At 41.0% G+C, this 25168-nt stretch overlaps 1 pseudogene; it reads left to right on the top strand.

Annotated features, from left to right (window-relative positions):
* Positions 1-276: 276 nt before the first annotated feature.
* LOC117770945 lies at positions 277-24066 on the top strand (annotated as a pseudogene).
* Positions 24067-25168: the final 1102 nt, after the last annotated feature.

Below are 25168 nucleotides of genomic sequence, written 5' to 3'. Positions count from 1 at the left end.
GTGGCTTGATACTGATGAGGAGCAGGTATGTGCGCAGGTGACTGTAGTTGGAGTGATGAGATGTGCGGGACTGACAGGCTGAGTGACCGGCAGGTGGGGTGAGTGACAGGTGAACTGAATGATGAATGAAGCTGAATGAGCTGAATTGTGACACTAGCAATTTTTTAGCCCTGCGAATCAGTTGCCAAGAGCCTGCAGAGATCCAAATCAAGTACCCTTGGTTCGCTCGCTTGAATACGTAAGTGTGCTCACAGAATGCATAGCCAAAACTCCGGGATGATGCAGGCTGTGGATGAGATGATCTGCCAGGTTGAAACCTGTGCCTTGCAAACAGGTTTGAAAATGCCCAGCACCGCTCCAAATGTGAGGAGAACCCGGCTCGCTTTTGCCAAACCACGGAGCCAGAGTCAGTGGCGCACAATGCAGCAATAGTGATTTGGCGACGAGAGAAGAGACTCCTAATTTCCACAACCCCTGAGCGTAAGGCCACATTTGAACTGTTATAACTACTGGAGCACCTGCCTTGCAACTCAAGGTAAACATATTTGGTTTGTTATAAGCTACCACCCAGCAGTTTAATGATCAACTGTCAATACCTGATAATCATCACAAAAACTTTGCATATTTGGATATTAGTCGCTGCTGAGCAGTTAAGATTCCACTTTCAAGGTTTTTATATTGGCATCATACTCAGTTACAATGAAATTGTAAGAGGCTCCTCTCTCCATTATATATATCTATATACAGGTGCAAAAAATAGCTATTATTGTTCAATAGCATTTGTTTCACTGAGTTTCTGTTGTATGGACATTGCTACTGCTTTTTTGGTATTTGTTGTGTTTTTGGCATTGCTGTGGGCCTATGTTGTATTTGTATGGAGAGACACCCATTATGATTTTTTTCATTGAAATAAGCGCTGACACACGCAAAATGCTCCTCCCACTTCAGCATCCCCAACTTAAAACCTCTTCTCATGGCCAAAAATGTGTGGGAATTTGTCTTGGACTGTACAGTAACAGTAAAAGTAAAAAAAAAGAAACAGGAAATGACTTCCAAATGAAGAGACACTGACAAAATAAGCATTTACTACAAGATAATAGTTATAACTATACTATTTACTGTACAGAAAATTTGCTAAGTAGAGTCATTGAAGTCAATTGGCTGGAAAAGATCAACCATTACACAATTTAGTTTGTAATGACTGACTTGTTTGGCAAAGAAGTCAAACATCTCAAAGGGCAGAGACCATTTACTTTACAGAAGAAATAATGTATGTTCCAGAATGCTCACTCATGAATGTGCTGATCTGGTATAAATCTGGTGCCATAGATAAATCTTACTTGTCTGTTTCCCTCTTTCTGGAATGCACTGCTGCAAAACACGTCCAGCAAAAAATCCTGGAAGCCTGTTCAGCTCGAATGGACTCCTCACTTCAAACAGACATACATTCAGCTGTCAGTCCTGACACACAATCCTCCTCCTCCTCACACACACATGCACGGACAAACAAACATCCCTAGCTGCACTACATAACACTCCTTGCCTCTTATTTTATTCCATCACGGCTGTGTCTAAGTGTGTGTGAGCACACAGGCAAGGAAAGACTGCGCATGCAGTGACGGTGGCTGAAAGGAGGGAGGAGACAGGAGAGGGAGGGAGAGAAAAAGGAGGGATACACCTCCCTTTTTGGTTCTGAAACATGAACATGCTGCTCAGTGCTTCAGTAAGAAAGAATAGTGTGTGTGTTTGTGTATGTGTGTGTGTGTCTGTGTGTGTCTGTGTGTGTAACATTATACACTGCTGTTTCTGACTTTGAGAAAAGAGAAAAGACATTTCCTCAATGGACACACACACGTACATTTTCCTTCACAGCTCCTCTGTGAGTGTGTGAACAATCCCCTCCCGCACTTGTCGTTGAGGAAGGTGTGTGTGTGTGTGTGTGTGTGTGTGTGTGTGTGTGTGTGTGTGTGTGTGTGTGTGTGTGTGTGTGTGTGTGTGTGTGTTTGCACGCTGAGGCTGCCAGGTAATCTTACCCTCAGGGTCACCCTCCACCTCCAAAAAGTAGGAGTAGCCTGAACTGACCGGCCCAACTAACTGGATTGGCTATTGCTAGGCAGCGCGTGTCCCCCTCCCTGTTATTGGCTGCAAGAGTCTAGGGGGAACCAGAGAAGGAGGTTTTCGACTAAAAAAGAAAGGGGCAAAGATACCAGTGTAATTTGATAATGAAGCCGAAGACAGGAGTTGAAGCCGAGAAAGGCAACGGTGAACAAATGAAATAAACAATCTGTAGCTGGGTATTCTTATTAACACCATTAGAGGGCACTGTCTGAATTTGAGTCACCCATGTAGTTGACGAGGAAACGGGAATGTTTATGCTGAAGAAACCAGAAGAAAAGAAGCCATCTGCTCACAGTAATGTGGACATGCTAGGTTTTCCTGTGAATTTTAAAATGCTTCTGATTGTAAATATCTAGTGTTAAGCAAGTGAGTTACTGACATGCTTGCACCATAAAACTGAAGGAATGTCAAAGATTTTTGTTTGGTTTTATGCACATCACTAATCTATGTAAATGTTGAATAGTGTGTTTTAGATTATGCAGTGTTGGATGAGTGGGAAATATCTGAGGTTCCTGCAGAGGTTCAGATGCATAGGTAGAGCTGGTTAATTTCCCCTCTCTGCCTCTTCTCCTTCCATCGCTGTCTCAAAAACACTGCAGGTGTCTTGATATAAAAGGTGATTGTCTCCGACTGTATCTTTTTGACATTCTTGATTTTCAATAAAGATGAAGATAGCAATTAATACATGAGAACAGAACCAGAAATGATAAGATGTGATTTGTTTAAAAAAGCTTAAATTGGTGGGCACAACAAGTTGCCCTTTTAAAATTTTAGTTGTAGTTGACAAAGATGTCAGTGTAGGATTCAAATATAATATATATAATAGCAGTATACATTCTGAAGTAAAGCTAAGTGGGATGATAGAAAAAAAGGCCTAATTATTTTAAATATTGCATTGTATCACACGTTTACAGACAGTCTGTCTGTTGGGTTTCCTATAGCCTGCTTTCTTTTTTTATGCAGGTTGTAACATTTGGCCATTACGCCACCTTTTTTACTCCCATTGTAATTATCAACAGGCAAAAGGGGAAACAAAAAGGAAGTGAATGGACAGTCAAAGAGAGTGGTAAAATTTTGTTTCTATATAGTGTTGGTTAATAATAACAACTTGCAGCTAGACTATCTATGAGAAGATAGATATATCTGATATGAACAAGAAGACGGTGGCCTGAGATGACTGATGTTAACTAGCCAATCTTAGAGAGCTAATCTTCAGTACTGTACGATTTAACACACAGTAACTCTGTTGGACTACTCTACACATGTAACATTAATTGTGATGATTGGTTTTCAAAAAGACTTAATGTTTTAACACCAGTTGGGTATGGGAAGATGCTAACATAACTAATGTTTAGACATACTACATCAAACTTTATTGATAGAAGGCTTTGCAATCGATTGTGTGTTATTTAAAGTCTCATTTGATATGTAGCATGTTGCTGGTTTATTGTATATTTTTTAGTGCTTGAAATTAGGGAGGTGGACTCACAAACCAGATTTTGCATAGGGCCCCCAAAAAAGCTAGAAACGGCCCAGCAGTGATGGACTCCTGAGCACTGTCCTGGTGGGTGTCATTGTATTGAACACTCAGTCATGATTTAAAAATAAAGCACGGTTTTCAGACAGATAAACACTGAAACAACATGCAGTATGTAATGATAGGAATGGCACGCCTGATACTGATATGGTTACTAGCGATTTATGAATATGCTTCTGCTAATAAAAGTTGAATTTTATTTTGAAAGGTATAACCGGATGTTGGGTGTTTTATTATGGTTGAAGTGACAGTAGTGCAGCACACAGCTGTACCGAGGCAGAGGCAGCGGGATCTGGTCACCATCAGATGTGCGAGGAGGTGATGTATTCCAGTCTAGTAACCGCACAAACCAATAAGGACATCATGGACATTATTTCATGGCTTAGCGACGGAGAACACAGCTCGCCTGGTGACGTGAAACGAGGAATGTAAGCACTGACGATTAAAGCTGCAAGACGCGACTGACTCCGATCGCACTACTCCTTTTCCATCGTCCACCATTTGGTTGTCAGTGATGGAGCACATCCGGACGCCAAGGTACCAACACTTATTTCAGCACCAATGACTTTCTGTCGCTTGTCTTTTATCTTCGCTACTGCTGCTGGGCTTCTCCTCCATCTGCCTCGGTTACATACCTCCGCTATTAATCAGTGTCTATGAGGAGTCATCCCCTGAAAACTGACGTCTGTCTGTGCATGTGAAACCTGCACGGTCTTTGATCACTCTGACATGTGACATGATAATAAAAACACATTGTGTATCGATACATTCTTCAGACACATTTAACAGATTAGCTCATAGTTACCCCCCGTGTCCACGGAAATAAAAACCTCTTCCACTTTATCCCTCACGTAGCCGTGAACACACCTGGTGCATGTGGCTTTAAGTTAATTTATTCCTTCTGCCATAGACGCAGGATTTTTACGTTTGTATTGTTCTTATTAATATAAATATTGTTTATATGTTCTACACATCTGTCCAATCATGATGTTGCATTGTCCTGCTAACCACCATCTTCCTCCGGTGTGCCAGCCAGGCAAAGGCCTCACCCTCCTCAGGATATACATTAGCTGATAGATATAGCTTGATTAGGATACTCACATTACATTAACAGTATCCAATAGGTCATTCATGACAACAGTTGACAGGGGCATGTTTGTTTGTCGTTACATACCAGCAGATACAAGCAGGCACTCCAAACAAAAGCATTAATGTGTATTTACACAAACTGTCATTAAGTAACCTGTAACCAGTAGAGTCACGCCAGGAGAGACTGAGCTGTTATCACAATATAATAATCTGTTTCAGACATGCCACCCATTTTAAATGTGTGTGTCATTCCATCCCTGGTACTTAGCCCATGTGTATGTGTGTGTCCCTGTTAGGTGGAGAATGTGCATCTCATAGACCGAGCGTCAGGCCAGAGAAAGGCCAGCATCGGGACTCTTTACCTTTCTGCCACGCACACCATCTTTGTAGAGAACAACCTGAGACACGCAAGGAGACGTGGGTAAGCTGGAAACAAGGCACTTCACCTCTGGACCACAAGAACTACCTTTAACATTTTGTTTACTTCTGTAATAATAGGATAGAAGAGTATGTTTTTTTTTCCTTGTTATATCATCATGTCACTGCCTGGGTGAAATATCAAATGAGTGAGATTCCATACTTCCCCCATGCCACAATGTCTTACTCTACATAGATTGTCATACTGTATTCAGTAACCTGCATTTGATTATTCCTGTATTCATGCAATCACCAAGAAAAAAATTACTTGCATATTTGGAGATAAAGTGGTGAATCATGTTATAAAGAACAGAAATAAATAACTTTTTGAATGTGCAGTCTCCAGAGGCTCCCACAGCAACTGTAGTAAATGTAAAACTGATTTAGTGCAGACATAAATATATACCTTTGTTAGGCCCTCTGCAGAGTTTTCAGCAGTTCTATATGTTTATTGCAAACTAAACTGTGCAACATGGTTCCAATAAGCATTATTACAACACCAGGGTTAAAGTATGTACTCTGAATGACACTTCTCAGTGTATGTCATCTATCGGTGCCTCTGTAGTAGTAACCAATGAAGAATCACATCTTTGCTATAATGGTATTTATGTGTATGGAAAAAAAATTGTTGGTCATTAGATGTTGATTGTCAATCAATCAATTTGTATAGCCCATATTCACAAATTACAATTTGTCTACAATTGGGCTTAACAAGGTGTGACATCCCCTGTTCTAAGCCCTCAACAAGAGTAAGGAAAAACTACTAAAGAAAACGTAGAAACCTCAGAGAGAGCCACATGTGAGGGATCCCTGAAGCTGAACACATCAACAAAATTACAATATTTACAACATTGATTAGAAGAAACAGTTACTAGCATAATGGAAAGGTGTGTCAGTGTGAAAAGTATTTATACATAAGAAAATGTCTGATAGAGATGAAGGGAGCAGCAATGACAATTTAAATCGAGGAGATATTGCCAGTAATCTTGGAATATTTGAAGATGCATATTGTATATCAAGCAGTCTTGTTGTAAACAAGTAGTAACTGTTGAGAAAAAGTCATCTCTTTTTTGTTATATTATCATAGCTTTGTAATGCCCCTTTTGATTTTTTCTGAGTTTGGTCCCTGTGCACTTGATTATTTAAGTTTTCTTGGGATTAATCTCTCTGTGCCCTCCTCTCTGATCTGTGTTCCGTTCCTTAAAGAATATAATAATTATATACATTTTAATAATAATAGCAATAAATCCTCAATTTGTTTACTTTTCATTATGTTACAAACTGTTTTCTTCCAATAAATGTTGTAAATACTGTTATTTTGCTGATGTTCTCATTTACACGTTGCATCTATTGCATATCTGTCCGTCCAGGGAGAGGGATCACTCACATGTGGCTCTCTCTGAGGTTTCTAAGTTTTTTACCCTGTTTAAAATGGTTTTTTGGTAGTTTTTCATTTCTTGTTAAGGGGTTAAGAGCAGAGGATGTGGCACCTTGTTAAGCCCAATGAGAGAAATTGTGATTTGTGAATAAAATAAACAAATAAAATTCAAGCAAGCATCCCAGACCTATCATCTCTATCTTAGTGACATGGTGAGATGGTCATCCTAAATTTCTGACCCTGCTAGACTTTCTTCCCAAGCTGTCCATATTTGAACGTTGAACGAGCTGCAGTCAAATATATTTATTTTATTTTGGCGAAAGCAAAAAATTGCACAGTTTTTACCAACCATTTGACCGAAACATTGACTGGATAAAAAAGGCATCCAAGGGTGTAAGATTTCAGCCAACAGGCATCCACTGTCTATATTGGATTTGCAGAAACAGAGAAGACAAATTTCCATCAGCTTATGTTAAAAAAAGAAATCGCAGCTAGAGTAACCGTCTACTTCTTCTTTGTCTTCTTCAACACATGGCCTTTACTGCCCATTAGAAAAGCCCAAGAGCTTCCCCACAAACCAATGTCGACACTTCTTCCTGAATATTTTAGATCACAAGACAGATTACACAATAATGTGATATTTTTGTTTATGTGCACCTCTTAAATTTAGGTTAAGTTTTTTCATCTGAGAATATTAGAACATGTGTATTTTTGTCAGAGGTGGGTAGTAATGTATAACATTTACTAAGTTACATGTACTTAAGTAGTTTTTTTCAATAAATTGTACTTCTGACAGTAGTTTTGCAGAATACTTTTTACTCCTACTCAGTTACATTTATGATGAAAAAAGGTTACTTCTACTCTGTTACATTGGGTCACTAACTTCTCACTACTTTTCCGTGTCTATGATTTCTACATTTTACACTCAGCTGAGCTGATGCAATGATTTTCCTACAGGGAAGCCCGGGCCACACTGGCTGCTCTGTGGATCTGCTGCGTTGTCGAATTGTCTGTTGTTCACATAGGCAGTGGATCTGCAATGTTGGGTTTTAGGTGTGATCACTGTATTTCCTTGAATAAAAGTACATCTATATACGCAACTACTTGCCAGGAAACTACGCTATGAAACTGTGCATCTTCCGATCCTGCGATAACACAAAAAATCTTGTTAAAACAAAACCAGAAAAACAGCAGAAACGCTGGAGTGCTTTTACTTTAAAAGTGGTAGAGGAAGTGTTGCAAATATTTATGTTTGTGACATATTAAAACTGGCGAAAGATCATTTTCACCATCTATTCAGCTGTGAACCGTGCAGATTGTGGAGAAAATAGGCGAGACCTTGATTCAAAATGTATTTAATCCTTAATTTATGTTACATATTTTAAATTGTAAAAATTTACTTTATTTAGTGGAATATGTTGTTTTTGAATGACTGCATCTAAGCCACTCCTGCAGGGATTGATGGTTTTTATATAATAGTATTGTTCATGTGGTGGGGACCTATATCTGTTTACACAGTCCCCTGGTGTGTTTCAGGTGTTGCACAGCATGGTGAGCAGTGTGGAGAGGCTGCCCACCACCCCTGCAGGAAGTCAGCTGATCCTACGTTGCAAGGACTTCCGGGTCTTCCAGATCCTCATCCCACAAGAGAGAGACGGTTTGGATGTTCATGCCTCATTGGTCAGGTTGTCACGACCAGGTGTGTGTATGTATTTGTGTGTGTAAGTGGGTTAATGTGTATTGTGTAAATGAGTGAGTTGAACAAAGGTGTTGTTTTTTTAAATATTATTTTAAAATGACTCTCCTCTCCTCTCTCAGAGAAGTACAATGAGCTGTACTGCCTGTCCTTCAATCCCAATTTGAACAAAGAGGAGAGAGAAGAGTCCTGGACTTTCGTAGATCTTGTGGTCGACTACAAGCGGATGGGAGTTCCTAATAATCTGTGGGTCACCACAGCAGCCAACAGTGAATACAGGGTCAGTCTAATTGGGATAAGTCAGTTAAGTAGATGTGATATTTTTAAAGAGATAAGGTGTAGGTTTATGCAGGGAGATTATATTAATGATTATAAAGACAGAGTGGGGCCAAAGTTCTACCTCTACTAAAGCCCTTATTCTATTTGACTCTATGGTCTGTTTTAGTTTACTGGCAGTATTTCTTCTGCTAAGTACAGTGAATATGCTTTGTACCTGGGACATTTGCAAGGTCATAGATAAGAATGAGTGTCTGAACACATAAACAAAGGACAAACACAGGCTTTATTATTAGCACTATTATGTTGACTATGATAATGGCAGTGATTAGGGGTTGTAGGGGAGATGTTTTTAAATTCCAAATATGTAAAACAACAAACGGTTTACAAGTCAAAATATTATTGTAACACACTTTTCCTATACAGTATTCATTTAATTATTGTTCGGTGGTGTGTCTGACATTTACAGTCAGTAACTGACGTGCACTGCACAGCTAATGTTACAGTTACATTACTCAGTAAGAAGTGAACACCAGTGCTGCAGTATAAAAACACTTTGTGTTGTATTGTTCTTGTTGATATCATGCAGAGCATGTAGGAATATAATAAAAACACAATCTGTGTAGCTTTAGTCTGGTCCCTTTGGTCCCAGTGGTTCAGTACTCTCCTCACTGCTGCAGCTCCAGGAACTCCCCCTCATCTCTCCCTCACAGATCCTCTGCCTCCTGCCTGCCTACTCCCTCCTCTTCTCTCTTCTCCTCAGTGAAGCCATCCAACCCTCTTTACCTCCTGAGCCACAACTGCCTTTATATTTGGGATATATATATTTGTGCCTTTTATATTTGTGATATATATATATATATATATATATTCTTCAGTAGAAACCCTTAATCTTGTTGAGTTCCACAAACAAACTTTGTAAGGCATAAAAATATTGTAAATGGACCAACCCATGCTTGTCCATACAAGGTGGACAGGACCTAAGTCTACAATAAAAGGTCTCATCATCTGTAAATTATTGTTTCCTTGATGGTAAAATATTTGCCCCTCACCCCCAGGTGTGTGATACATATCCCTCAGAGCTCTTTGTTCCAAAGTCGGCAACACCCGCCATCATCGTGGGAAGCTCAAGGTTCAGAAGTAAGAGGACGATTTCCTTCTCTGTCCTACTTCCACCAGGATACACTGGTCAGTGTGACACACACACGTTTGTTCTTCTATCTTAGTGAGAACACTCGACAAAATACATTCCCTAACCCCTTACCCTAACATTAATATCCAAACTAAATGCCTTACACAGCCCATTGAAAAAGTGAGAATCGATCAAAATGTCATCACTTACCAAAAATGTTCTCACTCTGTAGGGTCTATGCTTAAAATGGTCCTCACAAAGATATAAGTACAGGAACACACACACACACATAAAAGGAATATTATGATTGTAATCATAATGATGATAACAATGATGTGGATAATATGTCGCCCTAAAGGCAGCAGTGTGCCGGTGCAGTCAACCACTGTCAGGCTTCAGTGGACGTTGTCAGGAAGATGAGATGATGCTTCAGGCTGTTATGAAGTCCAACCCTGGTAGTGACTACATCTATGTTGTGGATACAGGCCCAAGGTAACACCTCCCACATTTATTCAGTCCATTTATCCGAACCAACAACCTTCTTGTTGAGGACGACCTGCTCTACCTTAATAATATATATATATATATTACATATTCATACCATATTCAGTACTCTATTTTTTGTGCATGTGTGTGTGTGTGTGCCAGCTTAATGCAATGGCAAATAGAGCAGCAGGTAAAGGCTACGAGAACGAGGACCACTACACCAACATCAAGCTGCAGTTCGTCGGCATTGAAAACATTCACGTGATGAGGAGTAGCCAGCAGAAAATCATTGACGGTAAGGAGAAGTTTGTGTTTGTGTTTGTGTTTGTGTTTGTGTGTGTGTGTGTGTGTGTGTGTGTGTGTGTGTGTGTGTGTGTGTGTGTGTGTGTGTGTGTGTGTGTGTGTGTGTGTGTGTGTGTGTGTGTGTGTGTGTGTGTGTGTGTGTGTGTTGAGGAAATAATATAAAGCTGCAGTGTAATATGGAGACAGGGAAACAGCAGAGTTAAGAAGAGTAAATGCACAGACTTCCTTTGATAATATATTGTTGTGTTCATGTTCCTGTGTGTTTGTTTGTTTGTTAACCTCTCTCTCTTTCTTTCATACAGTGGGCGAAATGCGATCTCCATCAATGACTGACTTCCTGTGGGGTTTGGAGAACTCGGGTTGGCTCAAACACATTAAAGCCATACTGGATGCTGGAGTCTTCATTGCCAGGGTGTGTACATAGTCAGACATAATCACACACAAGCACAAACACACACCACATTTTAAAAACTGGAACTGTCTGATTGGGATTATTGAACTATAAATGCCCTTCCACTTTCCTGAAAACTGCTCAACTGATCAACTTGACTTGTGAAGATCTAAGGAATTGACGTTAACCGCAACCACAGACATGGGTACGCTACCAGAGGATGACAGCCTGAACAGCAGGTCCAGTTGTTGGATCCGTGCCACAACTGCTCAACCCAACCAAGTGCCAACTCAATCATCACAAAAGGTTTCAGTTACAACACACATCAATGCCACCACTGACCTCTCCTCCAGACTGCACTGGATGCCTTCGGCTGAGTAAAAAAATCGCTGAACTTGAAGGTCGGATTTCCAACCTATACCAGATCCAGAACGATGAGCAAATCTTGGTCTCAATGGTCTTGGTCTCCTGAATTCCCGACAACAACACCACGCTTTCCCGGGCTTGGTCCCTCTGTATCTACAAAGCCGGAGCTGCCGATGGTCAGCTCGTCTCTTGTGGAGGACCCCTGGCCCAGGCTTGGAGCCATACCCAAGGCACGGATTTGTTCCACACCCACTCCTTCGGAATCCTGGAGTGTAATCCAGGGGACAGCTGCAACTAACGATTATTTTGATAATCGATTAACCTGTTGATAACTTTCCGATTAATCGAATAAAAAGACAAAAAGCTACATCTGAATAGATGCAATAGTCTGCATCTATTCAGCTGTCTAAAACAATCCTTGGGGCTCCTGTCTCTTTACAAACACGTCAAAGTCAACACTACTCTACTCCAGGTCTTCTTTAACAAACCTTTCAAGTTTGAACTTGATCATGTAAGCAATTGTTGACAAATTCAAAAGGCGAAGATTCTTTAACTTGCCAGGAACATCATTAATCATTAATCTCAGTCTCTATCTATCTATATCTATCTATCTATCTATCTATCTCTCTCTGTCTCTCTCTCTCTCTCTCTCTCTGTCTCTCTCTCTGTCTCTCTCTCTCTCTCTCTCTCTCTGTCTCTCTCTCTGTCTATATATTCTCTCTCTCTCTGTCTCCCTCTCTAGGCGGTGGCTGATGAAGGAGGTCAGTGTGTTGGTCCACTGTTCAGATGGCTGGGACAGGACAGCCCAGGCCTGCTCTGTAGCAAGTATACTGCTGGACCCATACTACAGAACCATCAAAGGGCTCATGGTAACACACACATGTACATAATACACACACGCATGTATGCTTGACTAATCCACCCATCATCCACCCGAAATAATAATTTTCTCCAATTTTCTTCCAATCCGGAAAGAAAATTCCACTCCACCTCTACTGGTGATAAAATGGTAACATATTACACTTAAGAAGGCTGGTTTTGAATTTAAATTCACATTCATTTAGTTTTTTGGAAAACTGAAATTGTAACAGGGTATATGCATAATCACAGAGCCCCTCTGGCGACATTCCTGGAAAAAAATGTTGCATGGCCACGACTTATTAATCCTTGGAACGGGATAAATAACTAGGGGCCACGAGATATGAATCTGTTCTTTACTAACAAGACCTGGCAAACTGAACTGAAGAAGCCTCTTGGATGAGAGATGAAACATTTAACTAAATCACGTGATGTAGCCTCTATAATGGGCTTTAGTTTGATCCACACTGTACCCATATGTACCTTTTTCTGTGCGTCATGATGCCTTTTTAACCCACCTGAACCATTTCGCTATTCATCAGACATTTTTACGACCCTACAAACCCGACCCGCGGATTAACCGCCAGTCCGTTGGTAAAACTTCAGTCCGCGCATCACTAATGTTTAAATATATATAGAGTTAGTGGAAAGTTGCTGGTTCAAGACTCAGCTCCCTAAGTTTACGTGTCAAAGTGAAAGTCAGCTCTTTTATTCCCTCAATTGTCGGCTGTGCAGTGAAACAACATTGGCGCCCATTCCATGTTCATAACTTTTATACAGAGGGAAGTGAAATAAAGTTGTTCCTGCCTTAAGCCAGCTGTGTAAAAAGTCTTTATCCTTCCTTCCCTCTTTGACTTATTAATTCATACTTCAGTCACACACCCCTCCCCACCAACACACATGCACTGATCGTTAAAGTGCACTGAGCGCTAGTTTAACAATTTTTTATAAATTGTGTCCAAATCACAACAAAATCTGCACTGCACTCCTATGACCACAAAGAATACACATGCCAAGTGAGAAGTGGATTAGAGATATGCGTTCCACAGACAGACAGACAGACAGATAGACGTTTGTGGAATTTGTAGGTAGATTTCTGTTTGCCTCCCTTCTAGGTGCTGATAGAGAGAGACTGGGTTTCCTTTGGACATAAGTTCTCCCACAGGTCAGTTACTGTCTGCAGAGCAATGTAATTATAATAACTGTGTTTAATTTTCTTAGACAGGGCCAACCTATTCTCAACAGTGGAACCATGCAGTTCCATATTTTCCATGCATGCTATGATTACAGATGTACCTGTAAGACAAACACTAGGCTGCTATGCACAGCTTTCTTTGCAGTTGTCTGCAGTCTGCGTTTAGAGAAGATCTTATTAGATGAGTTTGTGGTTTTACATTTCGATTTTTCCAATGCGTAACACCAGTTTAAGTCACATGTTTACTGTTAGACAACAATAAACATGTTTTAGGCATTTAATGAACAGGAAATTGAACTTTATTTCAGGTTAGTGTCTGTGACTGATGCCACGGTTTGGAAAAGCAGAAAGAAAAAGACAGTGTGACAGGGAGAGAAAGTCAGAAACACAGAGAAAATGGTTTAGGTTGATTTTAATTTCTAAGTCAACAAATCTAGGTAAGTCAAAATCTCAATGATGCGGCCAAAGACCGTCTTTCATCTTCTGATCCAGTGGTTTAACAATGTTTAAACAATGTTTAAAGTATTCGAATATAAACTGGCCATTCTAAGGTAAAGAAAACAACCAGTTGTACAATTTAGATTATCACACACTAGTGAAAACATCACTAGGATTATTTTATATTCAATTTCTGCCAATAGATCCCTTTCACCTCAATCTTACACACTGGACCTTTAACTTTCATGCATTTTAGTTTGTCACTTCCTTCATTTTACTTAAATTTTCCCTCTGTTAATGGACTATAGCTTCTCTTCCTCCCATTGTTCAGTTTCCCACTACTGCACTTACCACACCTGAACCTCATCACCAATCAGTTTTTGGATTTTTGCCTGCTCCCTTTGGATTTGTATGCTTGTGTATTGTTGGAACCGTTTGCCTGTGTATGACCTTCGCCTATTTCAGTAAAGACCTTGATTTTGCCTTATCATTTGACTTCCTGAGTGTTCTCTGCTTTTGAGTTTCTTCCAGTTTTGTTACAATTGTTATCAGGGTCATCCTTTTTGTTTTAATTGTCCATGTCCCATCTGCTAACATGGAGGAGGTGTGGTTTATAGCATATATCACAACCAGCCACTAGGAGGCAATATAGATTTTTTTTTTTTGCCTCAAGGCTTTTTTACTAGAAAAACTGCTGATCTTCTCTGTAGCAGGGACACTGGGAGGGTCAGGACTGAGACACTCACAGTTCCCTGAAGAAAACCTGCTCGAGAACTTTCTTCATGCCACCTGAAAACTGAGGCAACGGTTCACCTTTCTAAGAACAGGTTTACACTTCGTCATGGGGGCTTATTGAGTGTAGCTTGATGGGTAATAGTTTTCACAATATAGCAATACAGTGTGCCCAAAGTGAAGGGCGCTGAATATATGTATGTTTTTTTTTACTGACTCTAAATCAATCTGTTATTACATCTCAACAAAAAATTACAAATAATAAGAACAATAAACATTTAAATACAAATATGAATTATACCACAAATTATACAGGCTTCCCTTGTAGGCAAAGTGTCTGTTAAGGTAGAAAATCACTATTATTATTATAGACATATACACGTTATACTTTACATCAAAGATAACAAGTCAACGTACAGGATGTTTTGAAGAGCGTGTTGGGGTGTGCAGTAAAGTAAGCGCTCTGTCCTGCAGGTACGCCCACCTTGACGGAGATCCCAAAGAGGTATCCCCTGTCATTGACCAGTTCCTGGAGTGTGTGTGGCAGCTTTCAGAACAGTTCCCATGTGCCTTTGAGTTCAACGAACACTTCCTCATTGCCATACACTCACATGTGTACTCCTGTCAGTACGGGACCTTCCTGGGCAACTGCCAGAGGGAGCGCAGGGATATGAGGTAGGACTGATGTAGACACTATAGACTAAGAAGCTTGTCTATATTTTAAAATAGAGCTCAACAGCGTGGTTATGGATTAAAAATCTTATTTATTTACTAATTAAAGATTTTCAGCTATAACCTTCCACGGTAGACTTACCACAATTGATGAGAGAGCCTGTATGATATCGACATTAAATACCTTAAATACCTAAGTTTTAAGAAAAACATGTTTTATTCATGTCAAGGAGAAGTACTACACTACCCACAATCCTAATGTGTAATGGTGACATTTCTAATCTGTGTAGCTTGCTGTTAAGTGTTTACACAATGAATAACATGTTGGCTACGAGTAGATAATTCATTGTTACATTATGTTTACCACAAGAAACAACGGTTTACTTAACGTAATCCTCGGTTCATTAATATCAGAGTGAGGTGCTTCACTATGGTAAATCGCCTTGGCATGTCAAACTAGCGAAGCTCCAATGACACCACGTCTGTCCTTGACAGACAGGGTGACCTGTGTGAGGGGACCACCCCCTCCGAATATCACAGTCGGCCAGCTCCTTTGAATCATTCTAGACTGTTTCTTTCCATGTCATTGCAAGGAGGCACGTGATGTGAAACACCTCTCTCTGTTATCAAAGAACCAGGGCTTATGTTAAGTAACCCATCGTTCGGTGTTTCATTATGGGAGATATAGACCACTCCTGGATGGCTTAAGTCTCCCGAAGCAGTACACAATATTAAGCCGGGTAAAAGAAACAGTACCTGGACCCCCATGTGTTTGCCTCTAGCACTGCTTGTGCTAGGAAGGCCCAGAGACATCCAATCTGTAAAACCTTGAAAAAATGTGAGGCGAAGCCCAGCTTGCCGCAGCACATATGTCCTGTATGGAGACTCCCCTGTTCAGAACCCACAAGGTGGCTACGCCGTTAAACGTTTAGGGGGGGCTAAATACCTTAGAGATTTAGCCTTCACAATCCAGTGAGACAGCCTCTGGCGGGACAATGGTTTACCCTTATGGGGAGTTGCACAGGACACAAACTACTGATCACCTTTCCTGAACCCAGATGTTCTACTCATGTAGACATGCAGAACCCACACTGGGCACAGTGTATTAAGCTCCTTATCCTCCCCTGAGGAGAATGGAGGCAGGTGAAACACCACCAGCTCCACTGTGAAACATCTTTAGGCTGACTCCAACACTTTTGGCACAAAAGCTGGGTTGGGCCGGAAGCAGACCTTGGAGAGTTCCGGGGGGCATTTGGACAAAGCCTGTAGGTCACTCACCGTTTTGCAGTAGTCAAAGCCAAGAGCAAAACTTTCTTTAGTGACATAAACTTAATTTCCTCTATTTGCTCAAATGGGTGCCCAGAGAGGGTATTCAGCACCACAGACAGATCCCACAAAGGATCCAGGGGCCTGGATACTGGGAGCTTGCGGCATGCGACCTTCATGAAGCTGCCAACTTAGGGATGTTGCCGCACGGGCCCTCTCCAAAACCCACATGACAAGCTGAAATAGCTGCTAGGTACACTTTGACTGTAGAAAAGGCCTTCCTTTTCTCTACTTGTTACTGCAGGAAACACAACAGATCCACCACCGATCACTGATAAGGAATTGTGTGTCCTGCATCACACCACTCCTCAAATACCTGCCACTTGCCACTGTAAAGAGCACATGGAAGAAGCTCTTACACTCTGGATGGTTTTAATAACCTGCACCGGCAGTCCTGCATTATACAGGTTTCACTCTTCACGGGCCAAGCCCAGAGAGCTACTTTGTCTGGGAGGTTGGTAGATCTCTTTATGTGCCTGGAACAGAAGATCTCTGCATATGCCACGGCTCGCCTGTCGGCATCTGTAATATTTCCACCACCAAATGTTTTTACGGCCATCACGGCGCTAGCAGGATTAGCGATAAACGCTGCTCTCTCACCCTAGCTAAGGAGATTAGGCTGAGAGGGGGAGCTCTGATCTCACTGCGTGTGTAGCTGGGGGCGGAGCACTGTCTGGGAGCACACACACACACACACATTTTCTCTCGCTACTGGTATTTCACATGATGGCCTGATACGATGATTTATCTCTACCAGATCTGCTCCACCACTTGGGGTGTAGATACCTCTCTCCGTAGATTAAAATGGTAAATGATCTGTATTTAAATAGCGCTTTTCTAGTCTTGACCACTCAAAGTCTTGCCCAAGGACATTTCGGCATGCAGATCGGGAAGACTGGGATCGAACCGCAACCCTTCTGGTCCGAGGTTAGAGGACAACCGCTCTCCAGCACAGGTGTCGCTCTGAGAGAGAGTCTGGTACTGCTCCCCATGATTATCTTCAGAGCTATCTTGTGCAACTGCAGCGATCGAGTGCCGCCTTGGCGGTTGATGTATACCACTACGGTGGAGTTGTCTGTTTTCACTAAAACATGACAACCCTGAAGAAGGTGCATGGAATGTTTTAGTGCCAGAAGTACTGTCCGTCGTCATGGTTGCCCGGGATGACACCACACCTAGCTGGATGCCTGACGCGAGAGCCGCTGTGTCCCATCACGGGAGGAGAGCCATTAAGCACGCCCCTGTCACTTTCACTTTGTGCATGAGGTGATGGCATGGGCATAAGCATAACGCTGTGAACCACCGCTGAAAATCGGTCATCATTAGTATGATGGAAGTTTTCTGGAAGCTGGTGAAAGGAAAACTCAGGCAGCAGCTGATGTCTTACGCAGAAGAGTTTAATGTAGACTTGTCATGGATGACACCACCAAGCTCTGCCTGTCAATATTTTTGGCCAATCAGATGGAGCCCTGCTGCCCTAGATAATAAATTTAAGATGTTCAGATCATTGACAGGTTTTTCCTTCAATTAGTCATTATTGAAAGAAGAGAATAGAGAGAGAACAGAGAATTGCGTTCCAGCTAAGTCAAATCTTGCTCCGCTTCTTCCCGACTAAATTCTACGATGGAAACTTGTAGTGATCATGTTTGTCTCGGGTCAAATTCATCACTATGAGCAGTTGATTCACACACTCGGACACATGTGTCAACTCAGACTGGGTAAAAACAACAGAATTTGTAAACTAAGATGATTTATGGAGAGCCGGAAGAGATGGCTGCGCATTCAGTTTGGCTTGATGCAGTTGGCGCAGTGTGAATGATAGAGACACAGAGAGGAGCAGTAAATGACGGACAGAGCTGCTAAAATATTACTTTTAACAGTCGAAACATGTAAGGAAAGACCTCAAATGATCACTGTAAGTGGACTTAATGGGGCTGTGCAAGGCTCCCTGGGTGTCTGTCCCGAACTTGGTGGTGCTGTGGCCGGGCTGTGCGCCTTCTTCCTGTGTCCGTAGCCAGGTAAAAAAACGTCAATAACACCATGTTGTTGGAATGGAAATAATGCTTTTCATTATTTTCTCAGCGTCTGCATAGACCACTTACTGTATGGGGTCTATGTTAACAGTGAAACCAAAGCAAGACTTAAAACCTTTGATATACATGCATCTGTTTCAAAACATTAGTACTTGCGTACCGTGCTGCGAACGGATCGGGTCCAGTCTACATCCAGGACATGGTCAAACCTTACACCCCAGCCCGTTCACTCCGCTCTGCATCTGCCAATCGGCTTGTTGCTCCTCACTGTGAGCTAAACACTCAACAAAATCACGACTGTTTGCTGTCCTGGCTCCTAAATGGTGGAATGAGCTCCCCAATGACATCAGGACAGCAGAAAGTCTATACATCATCCGCCGCAAACTAAAAACACACCTCTTCCGACTATACCTTGAATAAAAGTTTAAACTAACAATTTAGTCGCACTTAAATGGCACTTACTCATAGCACTTTGTAGTTTTGGCTTTCTCGAAGAAATAGTACTTTCTTGATTCTTGTTGTTCTGGGTTTGTACCCTCATGGTTGAATGCAGTTATTGTAAGTCGCTTTGGATAAAAGCGTCAGCTAAATGTAATGTAATGTAATGTAATATACAACATGGGTCAAAAGTGACCCAACCCAGTGTTTATTTTCGTCATTCAGTATTTAAGGTATTCCTCAATAAACTTGTCTGATCATCACAAATTTTTCCTTTCTTACTTTTTGAATCAAAATATTTTTTGTATCACTACCCTTCTAATGTGTGTAAATTTGATGTAGTAATACAAAAAAAAAATTGTTCTTAAAGTAAGAAAGTAATATTTTTAATAATGATTTGTGGTAATAAAAACAAGATAATTAAAGGATACTTTAAACTACCATTAAATGATGAAATAAATTTATTTCAAAAGATATAGCAATGAAATACTCAGCCATGAAGTTACATAGGAAATGAATACGGGTCATTTTTGACCCATGTGCATTAGAAGGGGTTTGCTTAGCTTGTGTATCAAAGGGTTATCAATGTATACTTAAGCATTTGATTATTTATCACGTTGTAACGTCATCGCAATATTCAACAATGATATCGCATATCACATTTTTTCCTAATATTGTGCAGCCATATTCTGGACCAATTTCAAGGCATTTTCATCTAAAAAATATCCAATTCAATTGCAGTTAAATAAGGTTGCAAACAAAACAGTACAGTGTGACCTTATTGGTGACACAGGACCAATGATGCCATTGCCATCACAATTGCCCTGTCCTCAGTAAATCTGTGGCACATTGGTGTGAAGGTTAGGTCCTTTTCATTTTTTTTTATATATGTCTGTCTGTCTGTATTTATTTTGCCCCATTTGGTGAGTTCAAACTTGCTGGGTGGATCGCTGAGGAACCAAGTAGGTACAGTTTTAACTGAAGTCTTTTGCTTTTCTCACCATGAGAACAGTGCAGAATTCAGACAATTCACAATTTAAGAGAGGCAGATGTCAACTGCTATGTTAAGGCAGGTGTAATGTCTCTGAACCAAGGGAAATGCAATGCTGAGTGAAGTTACTTGGATGATGCTCTCAAGAACATAGACTGATTACCTAGTGGATCAAATCTAGGTTTTGTCAGCTCTCAACCAACAATCCCTGAAAATATAGGGGGGTCCCCTTTGGCAGCTGTAAATGGTCTATATTTATACTTTTGTTCTCCTATAGACCACTCAAGCTATTTACAAGTACATGCATATTCATACAGTTGCATCTATGTGCAGCACTTTCTCTATCACAAATCACACAAGGCACAGGGTGAACTTGGGGTTCGGTGTCTTGCCCAAGAACACTTCGACATGGAGGAGCAAGGTTCGAAACATTGACCTCTGGTTAGATTGAATGATTGTATTAATGGATTGTATGTGTGTGTGTGGTTTGAATGCAGGCTTCGTGAGCGGAGTCACTCCTTGTGGCCTCACATGTGGAAGGACAGAGGCGAGTACACCAACCCCCTGTACAAGGCAGAGCTGAGCCAAGGTCAGGGTGTCCTGAGACCCAACACAGCCCCCTACTGCTTCAAGTGAGTCACAGCAGTAAACAGGTTCTCTCTTGTCTCCCTCCTCTCTCCCCCCCTCTCTCTTCTCTTCCCTCATTTCTCCCCACCCTATTTTTTTCCATTTAATTAAATGTAATATTTTGCAGGGATCTCTCTCTTCGAGAAAGACTTTAGGAGTCTCAGGGGTAAACTTTGTTGCAGCAGAATGCGAAATACAATTGAAATAATGTCCACTGGCTTAGCCACTTCTGGTGGACTTTTAGGCTTAAACACGGTGGAAATGACCTTGTTTCAAGTCGAATTTGAATGTCGGGCTTGCGGACACTTCGGATGACACCACAGGAGCAGTATGGAGGCATTTAATGTTTTTTTTCTGTTTTATACGTCTGAAGAAAGGTCACCAGTTACATCAATTGTATTGGATTCTGCTCTAAAAAAGTTTACCCCTGAGACTCCTAAAGTGTTTTGTGGACTCAAACACTTCACCCACGCCTCCATTGGTATAGTTGTGAGTAGATGATGAGTGAATTTGGTGAATTATCCCTTTAAGGCTTAAGGCCCCAGGCCCCCTAGGGCTGTAGTTATATTAAAAATGAACATAAAGAACTTAAGGTGATATGCAGTAGTCAGTCTCTCTCTCTCACACACACTCACTCGCACATTTTTGGTCATTTTCAATATAAACCCTGTGTAAAAACACTTGAGTAGCTGCAGAGCTGAGGCTGATCAGCAGCCACTGTGAACAACTGACAACCGCTAGCAACACAAATGGTTACAAAATTGTTCCTGTTTCTCTCTCTTCTCTCCCCTATTTTCCACTGACCTATACTCTTCCATTGTTGTTCTCTTGCCCCAACCGGTCGAGGCAGATTGGCCGCCCAACAAGCTTTTTTTCTCTCTCCATTTGCCAAAGTGCTTGCTCATTGTGGGAACTAATAAGTTTCTCTATAATTTTTATGGTTTAGACTTTACTATGTAAAGTGCCTTGAGATAAAGTACGTTATTATTTAGTGCTATACAAATTGAATTGAACCGGGTATACTGACACATACACATAGTTATAATGGTATTCTTAGTTCAGAAGAGGATTTATTCTCATTCCAAAATATAGTAATAGTATAGCAATATATTGTGTATATTTTATTTATGTAAGACTGTAAATATTATGTAAATTACTTACTTAACAAAAAACTTTAAATATTCATCTTTATCCTTCTTATGAAAAGAGAAGGCGCCTCTGTTTGTCTGTGCAGTCAGAAATAGTCTACAAATAAGAGGGAAAATCGTAAGAGAAAAACATTACAAGTATTATATTATATTTCTTATTATGAGTTTATAATCTTATTTTCTCCTGTCTTTAGAATGTGGAAAGGTCTCTATAACTACGTGGAGAAATCAATGCCTCCTCGCCAGTCACCTGCTGACTTTCTGTCTGCCATGAGGGAGGAGTCCCAGCAGCTGGAGGAGGAAGCTGACTAATCACCAGGAGGTACCGCCAGGAGGAACTTTCCACCACCACCATCCGGGCTCCAGACAAGGCATACAAAACACAGAGACACCTACACAAGAGATCTACTTCAGTGTTCAGCAAAATCATAATTTTCCTCTTTGCACAATGAAACTCTTATGTCCCTGCATCCCATTTGTTGCAACTACATTCAGTGAGTCATCATGACCTGTATATATATACAGTGGCTTTCCTTTTTTCATGATGACCACTCAAAGTGCTTTACAGTTCAGTTTTGCCATTCACCCATTCACACACATTCATGCAGCGCATCTATGTGCAGCACTTCCTCATCATGCATCAATCATACACTGTCTGCCACAACCAATAGGGGCAACTTGGGGTTCAGTATCTTGCTCAAGTACACTTCAAGATGCGGAATGGGGGCGACAGTGATTGTTCTACGACCTTCCGGTTAGTGGACAACCCGCTCTATGCCCTGAGCCACAGCTAAGCTTAAATAAATTAATCTTCTGCAGCACAGTTTTTATGAAGTCTCCAGTTTCCGACTGAGACACACAAATGATGCCTCATAGTTATCTTTGTCCCAGCAGGGGGCCGCAGTTCAGCTCATTTCAGAAGTCTGACCATGATAAATATTCTATATAACCAATGTTAAAAAGAAAATATATAAGATAAAGTAACCTGCCACATCTCTCTGCCAAACTATCATTTGAAATTGAAACTTCACTTTTCAACTTTTGAATCAAACAATCATGCATATTCATATATTCTTGATTATTCAGTGATGGAGAAGGATTAGATATAAATTCTAATATTCACAAAGATAACAGAACTTTCTTGTGGAAGAATTATATCAGACAAATTATTATTCCAAACAGTTGCACCAATTCTGGAGGGGAACAGTTGCATCAGCTGCTTTACACTAGGATTTTCCAAACAAAAGGGTGTGTCTTTTTAATTTCAAACCAACACAGAAAGTCCTCTGTTCAAAAGGGAATTTAGTAAGAACAAACAAATAACTGGGAGATAATCATGAAAGAGTGGTTGTTTTCAATCACGGTAGTGAAGTGTAGTATCAAGTAAATAGCATATGTCTGAGCTAAGTGAAGGAATGTCTTGTTCTCTCCTCCCTGCAGAGGATAGCAGCCCTGAAAGGGAAACCAATCACGTTGGAGAAGATTGAGGTTCAAAGGAGGGTTACGAGCCGCCTTCGGCAGAGACACTGTGGCCCGGACCCACCCACCACTTACACAGACCCAATCACCAGCCGTACACAGGACAAAGCCTCAGAACCAGCACCCTGCATTCGCCCTGTCGATAAAGCCATGCTCACAGCTTAAGTGGTCAGGACCCTGACGACCTCTCCACCTTGCAGTGGTCCTGGAGTCAGGCGTGGCTGACCTCAGCAGCCGCTCGTCCGGCGGTGGGGACTACGGGCAATGAGTAGGTCCTGGAATGAGGATGTCCGCACTGCTGCCTGACTGGAAATAAGTGAGCCCAGCCGCCTGGCTTGAAGGTGAAAGAGGAAGTCTTACAAATATATGAATTCACACACTGGGAGGGAGGTAGAGGGAAGGAAGACCTGCTAGCTTGTCCCATTCCTTCTCGGTCTAAAGGGAGTCTCAGTGAATTAAGGTGAAACCTCACTATCTGTTTATCAGTCTGTCTTTTGTTGAAGGCATGGGTAGACACTAGTTGGTGTTTTTTATGTTTTAGGTGCTGTCATTTGTGATTACTTTTGTGAGATTGTCAAATGTTACATGAAACTAGGTTGGGATGATGTAGGACACATAGGCTCCGTGAAGGCAGAATCTGATGAAACACAGAGTAGGACACACACACACACACACACACACACACACTTAATATAAGAGGAAGTAGCCCAATTGGAAGAAGCGATTCAATAGTGGGAAGTAGCTGAATAAGAGGAAGTAGCTCAATAGGAAGAAGCGATTCAATAGTGGGAAGTAGCTGAATAGAGGAAGCAGCTCAATAGGAAGAAGTAGCTCAATAAGGGGAAGCAGCTCAATAGGAATGTTTTTGGTAGTTTTGGTAAATTGCTTCAGCACCCCTATTTTACAATACGATATAAACATATTTAATTAGTTTCACGATGATTGGACAAAGAGTTAGGGCCATTTTCCCTTTAAGCCCTCCCTTGGCAAAAGTTTATGGTTAATAACGGGCATGATTTTTGAACAATCCTGATCATTTTTAATAGGAATGTGTATCTCAGTCTCACAATGCTAATTATTGAATTTGGTGTTGATTGGTTGAAAAAAACATTAGTTTTTAAATATATGCAAATAAGCAAAATCCATCATGGCAGACAGTTATGGTCCAAACGGCTTTTTGTACAACACATTGAGCTGGACTTGTGTGTGAAATTTCAAGTCAATCAGACAAACTTTGTGAGAGGATTGGCCTGTCAAATGTAATAGCGCCACCATTCAATACAATTTTATTTGTATAGCACCAATCAATTTTTGAAAAACCCAACAGCTACCACAATGAGCAAGCACTATGGCGACTGTGGAGAGAATGATATGGTAGGATGTTCCAGCGGCTTGGAGCGTAAAAGCTAAGGCACTTTCACCAGTTTTTGTTGAGACCAGGGGAATAACCAGGCGGCCTGTTCCAGATGATTGAAGCGGTTGAGGTGTTACAGAGCTAACAAGCATATGAGTACGATATTGAGGTGCCACACCATGTAGAGTCCTACAAAAACGAGCATGACAATTTTAAAATCAATTATAATATTTACTGGAAGCCAGTGTAACAACTTCAGCACAGGTGTTATATGGTCATATTTCATTTTTCTTGTTAAAACTCTAGCAGCTGCATTCTGGAGTAGCTGCAGCTGATCCAGATGCTTTTTAAAGGTTCCTGTGAGTAGCGTATTGCAGTCGTCTACCCATCTGGATATAAAAGCATGGACAAGTTTTTCAGCGTCTTCCTAGGACAAAAAGCTCCTTACTTTTGCAATAATTCTTAATGATAAAATCAAGTTTTAATTATGCTGTAGATGTAGCTCTGGAAAGTGAGGTCAGTGCTCAAAATCACCTGACCTGTTTCTGACCCATGTGACACTTTCCAGAGATAGTGATGATAATTTAAGAGAGATCTGGGGCCTCATTTATAACCGTTGCGTACGCACAAAACGGTGTCTGAAAAATGCTTATGCCACTTCTTACACAAACGTTGGGATCTATAAAAA

Source organism: Hippoglossus hippoglossus, chromosome 1, assembly GCF_009819705.1.
Source record: "Hippoglossus hippoglossus isolate fHipHip1 chromosome 1, fHipHip1.pri, whole genome shotgun sequence".
NCBI lineage: Eukaryota > Metazoa > Chordata > Actinopteri > Pleuronectiformes > Pleuronectidae > Hippoglossus > Hippoglossus hippoglossus.
Note: the sequence above shows the minus strand (reverse complement) of the source record. Positions and strands in the feature narration are given on the sequence as shown.